This window comes from Rutidosis leptorrhynchoides, chromosome 4, assembly GCF_046630445.1.
Source record: "Rutidosis leptorrhynchoides isolate AG116_Rl617_1_P2 chromosome 4, CSIRO_AGI_Rlap_v1, whole genome shotgun sequence".
NCBI classification, from domain to species: domain Eukaryota; kingdom Viridiplantae; phylum Streptophyta; class Magnoliopsida; order Asterales; family Asteraceae; genus Rutidosis; species Rutidosis leptorrhynchoides.
Genome location: NC_092336.1, coordinates 611,882,121 through 611,891,127, shown reverse-complemented (window position 1 = coordinate 611,891,127; position 9,007 = coordinate 611,882,121).

Below are 9,007 nucleotides of genomic sequence, written 5' to 3'. Positions count from 1 at the left end.
TAATATATCACATAATATTTACATGTTAATAATATATAGTTTTCAACAAAAAAATGTTAAGCAATCGTTTTTCAAGTAAACACGGTCGAAGTCCAGACTCACTAATGCATCCTAACAAACTCGCTTAGACACACTAATGCAAATTTCTGGTTCTCTAAGACCAACGCTCGGATACCAACTGAAATGTCCCATTCATATTGTAGTGACCCGAACTTTTCCATGTTTATATATATATATATTAAATGAAATTGTTATTTACATGATTAAGTGTTTCCAACATGTTAAGCAATCAAACTTGTTAAGACTTGATTAATTGAAATAGGTTTCATATAGACAATTGACCACCCAAGTTGACCGGTGATTCACGAACGTTAAAACTTATAAAAACTATATGATGACATATATATGGTTATATATATAGTTAACATGATATTATGATAAGTAAACATATCATTAAGTATATTAACAATGAACTACATATGTAAAACCAAGACTACTAACTTAATGATTTTGAAACGAGACATATATGTAACGATTATCGTTGTAACGACATTTAATGTATATATATCATATTAAGAGATATTCGTACATCATAATATCATGATAATATAATAATTTAAAATCTCATTTGATATTATAAACATTGGGTTAACAACATTTAATAAGATCGTTAACCTAAAGGTTTCAAAACAACACTTACATGTAACGACTAACGATGACTTAATGACTCAGTTAAATGTATATACATGTAGTGTTTTAATATGTATTCATACACTTTTGAAAGACTTCAAGACACTTATCAAAATACTTCTACTTAACAAAAATTCTTGCAATTACATCTTCGTTCAGTTTCATCAACAATTCTACTCGTATGCACCTGTATTCGTACTCGTAGAATACATAGCTTTTAGATGTATGTACTATTGGTATATACAATCCAATGATCAGCTCTTAGCAGCCCATGTGAGTCACCTAACACATGTGGGAACCATCATTTGGCAACTAGCATGAAATATCTCATAAAATTACAAAAATATGAGTAATCATTCATGACTTATTTACATGAAAACAAAATTACATATCCTTTATATCTAATCCATACACCAACGACCAAAAACACCTACAAACACTTTCATTCTTCAATTTTCTTCATCTAATTAATCTCTCTCAAGTTCTATCTTCAAGTTCTAAGTGTTCTTCATAAATTCTACAAGTTCTAGTTTCATAAAATCAAGAATACTTCCAAGTTTGCTAGCTTACTTCCAATCTTGTAGAGTGATCATCCAACCTCAAGAAATCTTTCTTATTTACAGTAAGATATCTTTCTAATACAAGGTAATACTCATATTCAAACTTTGATTCAATTTCTATAACTATAACAATCTTATTTCGAGTGGAAATCTTACTTGAACTTGTTTTTCGTGTCATGATTCTGCTTCAAGAACTTTCAAGCCATCTAAGGATCCTTTGAAGCTAGATCCATTTTTCTCATTTCCAGTACCTTTATCCAGAAAACTTGAGGTAGTAATGATGTTCATAACATCATTCGATTCATACATATAAAGCTATCTTATTCGAAGGTTTAAACTCGTAATCACTAGAACATAGTTTAGTTAATTCTAAACTTGTTCGCAAACAAAAGTTAATCCTTCTAACTTGACTTTTAAAATCAACTAAACACATGTTCTATATCTATATGATATGCTAACTTAATGATTTAAAACCTGGAAACACGAAGAACACTGTAAAACCGGACATACGCCGTCGTAGTAACACCGCGGGCTGTTTTGGGTTAGTTAATTAAAAACTATGATAAACTTTGATTTAAAAGTTGTTCTTCTGGGAAAATGATTTTTCTTATGAACATGAAACTATATCCAAAAATCATGGTTAAACTCAAAGTGGAAGTATGTTTTCTAAAATGGTCATCTAGACGTCGTTCTTTCGACTGAAATGACTACCTTTACAAAAATGACTTGTAACCTATATTTATGACTATAAACCTATACTTTTTTTGTTTAGATTCATAAAATAGAGTTCAATATGAAACCATAGCAATTTGATTCACTCAAAACGGATTTAAAATGAAGAAGTTATGGGTAAAACAAGATTGGATAATTTTTCTTGTTGTAGCAACGTAAAAATTGGTAACAAATCTATATTAATCATATCCTAGCTAACTTATATTGTATTATACATGTATTCTAATATATTATGTAATCTTGGGATACCATATACACGTATGAAAATGTTTTGACATATCATATCGACCCATGTGTATATATTATTTGGAACAACCATAGACATTCTATATGCAGTAATGAGGGAGTTAGCTATACAGAGTTGAGGTTGATTCCAAAAATATATATACTTTGAGTTGTGATCTAGCCTGAGACGTGTATACACTGGGTAGTGGATTGATTCAAGATAATATATATCAATTTTTTTCTGTACATCTAACGTTGGACAACTAGTTGTAAGTTACTAACGAGGACAGCTGACTTAATAAACTTAAAATATCAAAATGTATTAAAAGTGTTGTAAATATATTTTGAATATACTTTGATATATATTGTAGTGACCCGAACTTTTCCATGTTTATATATATTAATTGAGATTGATATTTACATAATTAAATGTTTCCAACATGTCAAGCAATCAAACTTGTTAAGACTTGATTAATTGAAATAGGTTTCATATAGACAATTGACCACCCAAGTTGACCGGTGATTCACGAACGTTAAAACTTGTAAAAAAACTATATGATGACATATATATGGTTATATGTATAGTTAACATGATATTATGATAAGTAAACATATCATTAATTATATTAACAATGAACTACATATGTAAAAACAAGACTACTAACTTAATGATTTTGAAACGAGACATATATGTAACGTTTATCGTTGTAACGACATTTAATGTATATATATCATATTAAGAGATATTCGTACATCATAATATCATGATAATATAATAATTTAAAATCTCTTTTGATATTATAAACATTGGGTTAACAACATTTAACAAGATCGTTAACCTAAAGGTTTCAAAACAACACTTACATGTAACGACTAACGATGACTTAACGACTCAGTTAAAATGTATATACATGTAGTGTTTTAATATGTATTTATACACTTTTGAAAGACTTCAATACACTTATCAAAATACTTCTACTTAACAAAAATGCTTACAATTACATTCTCGTTCAGTTTCATCAACAATTCTACTCGTATGCACCCGTATTCGTACTCGTACAATACACAGCTTTTAGATGTATGTACTATTGGTATATACACTCCAATGATCAGCTCTTAGTAGCCCATGTGAGTCACCTAACACATGTGGGAATCATCATTTGGCAACTAGCATGAAATATCTCATAAGATTACAAAAATATGAGTAATCATTCATGACTTATTTACATGAAAACAAAATTACATATCCTTTATATCTAATCCATACACCAACGACTAAAAACACCTACAAACACTTTCATTCTTCAATTTTCTTCATCTAATTGAACTCTCTCAAGTTCTATCTTCAAGTTCTAAGTGTTCTTCATAAATTCCAAAAGTTCTAGTTTCATAAAATCAAGAATACTTTCAAGTTTGCTAGCTCACTTCCAATCTTGTAAGGTGATCATCCAACCTCAAGAAATCTTTGTTTCTTACAGTAGGTTATCATTTTAATACAAGGTAATAATCATATTCAAACTTTGGTTCAATTTCTATAACTATAACAATCTTATTTCAAGTGATGATCTTACTTGAACTTGTTTTCGTGTCATGATTTTGCTTCAAGAACTTTGAGCCATCCAAGGATCCATTGAAGCTAGATCCATTTTTCTCTTTTCCAGTAGGTTCATCCAAGGAACTTAAGGTAGTAATGATGTTCATAACATCATTCGATTCATACATATAAAGCTATCTTATTCGAAGGTTTAAACTTGTAATCACTAGAACATAGTTTAGTTAATTCTAAACTTGTTCACAAACAAAAGTTAATCCTTCTAACTTGACTTTTAAAATCAACTAAACACATGTTCTATATCTATATGATATGCTAACTTAATGATTTAAAACCTGGAAACAAGAAAAACACCGTAAAACCGGATTTACGCCGTCGTAGTAACACCGCGGGCTGTTTTGGGTTAGTTAATTAAAAACTATGATAAACTTTGATTTAAAAGTTGTTATTCTGAGAAAATGATTTTTATTATGAACATGAAACTATATCCAAAAATTATGGTTAAACTCAAAGTGGAAGTATGTTTTCTAAAATGGTCATCTAGACGTCGTTCTTTCGACTGAAATGACTACCTTTACAAAAACGACTTGTAACTTATTTTTCCGACTAGAAACCTATACTTTTTTTGTTTAGATTCATAAAATAGAGTTCAATATGAAACCATAGCAATTTGATTCACTCAAAACGGATTTAAAATGAAGAAGTTATGGGTAAAACAAGATTGGATAATTTTTCTCATTTTAGCTACGTGAAAATTGGTAACAAATCTATTCCAACCATAACTTAATCAACTTGTATTATATATTATGTAATCTTGAGATACCATAGACACGTATACAATGTTTCGACCTATCATGTCGACACATCTATATATATTTCGGAACAACCATAGACACTCTATATGTGAATGTTGGAGTTAGCTATACAGGGTTGAGGTTGATTCCAAAATATATATAGTTTGAGTTGTGATCAATACTGAGATACGTATACACTGGGTCGTGGATTGATTCAAGATAATATTTATCGATTTATTTCTGTACATCTAACTGTGGACAACTAGTTGTAGGTTACTAACGAGGACAGCTGACTTAATAAACTTAAAACATCAAAATATATTAAAAGTGTTGTAAATATATTTTGAACATACTTTGATATATATGTATATATTGTTTTAGGTTCGTGAATCGACCAGTGGCCAAGTCTTACTTCCCGACGAAGTAAAAATCTGTGAAAGTGAGTTATAGTCCCACTTTTAAAATCTAATATTTTTGGGATGGGAATACATGCAGGTTTTATAAATGATTTACAAAATAGACACAAGTACGTGAAACTACATTCTATGGTTGAATTATCGAAATCGAATATGCCCCTTTTTATTAAGTCTGGTAATCTAAGAATTAGGGAACAGACACCCTAATTGACGCGAATCCTAAAGATAGATCTATTGGGCCTAACAAACCCCATCCAAAGTACTAGATGCTTTAGTACTTCGAAATTTATATCATATCCGAAGGGTATCCCGGAATGATGGGGATATTCTTATATATGCATCTTGTTAATGTCGGTTACCAGGTGTTCACCATATGAATGATTTTTATCTCTATGTATGGGATGCGCATTGAAATATAAAATCTTGTGGTCTATTGTTACGATTTGATATATATATAGGTTAAACCTATAACTCACCAACATTTTTGTTGACGTTTAAGCATGTTTATTCTCAGGTGAATACTAAGAGCTTCCGCTGTTGCATACTAAAATAAGGACAAGATTTGGAGTCCATGTTTGTATGATATTGTGTAAAAACTGCATTCAAGAAACATATGTCGATGTAATATATTTCTATTGTAAACCATTATGTAATGGTCGTGTGTAAACAGTATATTTTAGATTATCATTATTTGATAATCTACGTAATGCTTTTGAAACCTTTATTGATAAAATAAAGGTTATGGTTGTTTTAAAAATGAATGCAGTCTTTGAAAAACGTCTCATATAGAGGTCAAAACCTCGCAACGAAATCAATTAATATAGAACGTTTATAATCAATATGAACGGGACATTTCAGTTGGTATCAGAGCGTTGGTCTTAGAGAACCAGAATTTTGCATGAGTGTGTCTTATCGAGTTTGTTAGGATGCATTAGTGAGTCTGGACTTCGACCGTGTTTACTTGAAAAATGATTGCTTAACAAATTTTGTTAGAAACTATATATTTTTAACATGTGAATATTATGTGATATATTAATCTCTTAACGTGTTTGATATTATGTGATAGATGTCTACCTCTAGAACAAGTCCCATTGACTCACCTAATAATAATGAAGAGTCAAATGTAAATTGGAATGATTTGTGGACTGATTCACAAGTTCCCGAAGAGGAACCGGAAGAAGAGTCTGAACCGGAAGAAGAATCGGAACCGGAAGAAGAATCGGAACCGGATGAAGAAATAGAACCGGTGGGGGAAATAATAAAACGGTTAAGTAAAAGAAAATCCTCAACCAACCGACCAAAGTTAATTATGGTCAATGGTGTTTCCGCCAAGGAAGCAAAGTATTGGGAGGATTACCAATTCTCCGATGAATCGGATCCCGACATGGATTCCGATGATGTTATAGAAATTACCCCAACACAATTTAATAAGTCAAAAGAGAACAATAAGGGAAAGGGCATAAAAATAGAGAAATCTAATTCCAACCCCGATGAACTTTATATGTATCGTCAACCCCCGAAGTCCTTAAGTTGTAACAATGACCCGGGAACCTCTAAACCACCAGGTTTTTCTAAACCAATGTGGAAAACGACGGCTCGTATTAGGGGAACATCATATATCCCTAGAAACTTGGCAAAACGAACCAAAACCGAAGAAGAAGAAACGAGCGAGTCGGAATAAGATAGTTGTATTCGTGTTGTGTAATATATGTAATATAGTGTGCTTATGCTTTATGATATATGTAAAAATTGCTTGTATTAATAAGTATTTTTTTATGAATCTAACTCTTGTCTATTTTACAGTATAAAAACACAAAATGGATAGACAACCCAATATTTTAAGAGACCTACCCGGAGACATGATTGATGAAATCTTGTCTAGAGTCGGTCAGAATTCCTCGGCACAACTATTTAAGGCGAGATCAGTTTGTAAGACATTCGAAGAACGTTCTAAGAATGCCTTGATTTATAAAAGGCTTTCGTTCGAAAGATGGGGGATATCACATTGGGAAATCCATAAGTTACGATGTGTTTACTTTGACGCATATATTGCGGGGAACCCAAATGCTATTTTACGCAACGGGTTAAGAAATTATTTTGACTCAATATATCCGAATATAGGACTTCGTGACTTAGAAAAAGCGGCTAACATGCAACATAAAGAAGCATGTTATGTTTATGGGTTAGTAATGTTCACTTCTCACCAAAGTGAGAACAAGAACATCGAGCTACAACTATTAAACAAAACGTTCCCACAAGTGACGGAGTCGGTAATTGGGGTAAGAAATGAGGTTTTTAGGTTATTACGAGACTGTTGGTCATTACGTAACCTTCATCCTTTTGACGACGTTACAACACATTGTCTTACTATCGGTCACAACGGTTATGTTCCACAAAACCAAGGATGGGAAGTGGTATTAGTAAAACCAGAATGCATGACTTGTTTCTGGACATATGAATTACGTGTCTTTATTGCCTTTGCTGAACGCCTTATTTATTAACTAGAATTATCTTCGCAACTACTTTGTATCAAAGTTTTATGTGCTATATTTCATGCTATATGTAAAAAAAAGCGGTATTGTAAGTTTGTAAGTTATTGTATAAAGGTTTGAATATGATATATAAATTTTTTTTTTTTGTGAATAGTTTTTCATATAGAATTGTAGTAGTTGAAATGGTATGTTAGCTACTAAGTATGAACTTAACGGGTAGGTACTACCCGAATTAAAGAGTATAAAATGCTAATATGAAGAAAGAGCTTTTATAAATAAGTTCATATTACGCTACGAAATACTATTGACTACTCTTGATATTCTATATGATTAACTCGTTTCATTTGACTATTTTGAAGGAAATGGCACCGACTACTCGACACACCTTGAATATGAGCGAAGAGGAATTTCGTGCCTTTCTTGCTTCAAACATAGCCGCAGTACAGGCTGCGCTACATGCCAACAATAACTCCGAATCTAGCAATGCAGCTAACGGCGCAAGAAATCGTATAGGATGCACCTACAAAGAATTCACTGCCTGCAAACCTTTGGAATTTGATGGAACCGAATGACCGATCGGATTGAAACGGTGGACCGAGAAGGTCGAATCGGTGTTTTCCATAAGTAAGTGTACTGAAGAGGACAAAGTGAAGTACGCTACGCATACCTTCACAGGTACTGCGTTAACATGGTGGAATACCTATCTAGAGCAAGTGGGACAAGATGATGCTTACGCACTACCGTGGTCAGCATTCAAGCACTTGATGAACGAGAAGTACCGTCCCTGAACCGAGATCAATAAGCTTAAGACAGAACTTAGAGGGTTACAAACCCAAGGATTTAATATTACCACGTACGAAAGACGATTCACGGAATTGTGCCTATTGTGTCCGAGAGCGTTCGAAGATGAGGAAAAGAAGATCGACGCGTTTGTGAAAGGATTACCGGGAAGAATCCAAGAAGATATAAGTTCACACGAGCCCGCCTCCATACAACAGGCATGTAGAATGGCTCACAAACTAGTGAACCAGATTGAGGAAAGAATTAAAGAACAGGCGGCTGAAGAGGCCAATGTGAAGCAAGTCAAAAGAAAGTGGGAGGAAAACGGTGATAAGAATCACCAATACAACAACAACATCAATTACAACAATAATCGCAACAACTATCCCAACAATCGCAACATCAATCGCAACTACAACAAACGGTCCAACAACAACAACAACAACAACAACAACAACAACAACAACAACAAAAACAACAACAACAACAACAACAACAACAACAACAGCAACAACAACAATCATCCCAACAACAATAACAACCGCAACAACAACAACAACCAGAAACAGCTATGCCAAAGGTGTGAAAAGTATCACTCGGGGTTCTGCACCAAATTTTGCAACAAGTGTAAAAGAAATGGTCATAGCGCGGCGAAATGCGAGGTCTATGGACCAGGGGTTAACAGAACGAAAGGAACAAATGGTTTTGGAATGAGTAATGGCGGAGCAAGTAGTGTCGGAGCAAGTTATGCCAATGTAGTTTGTTA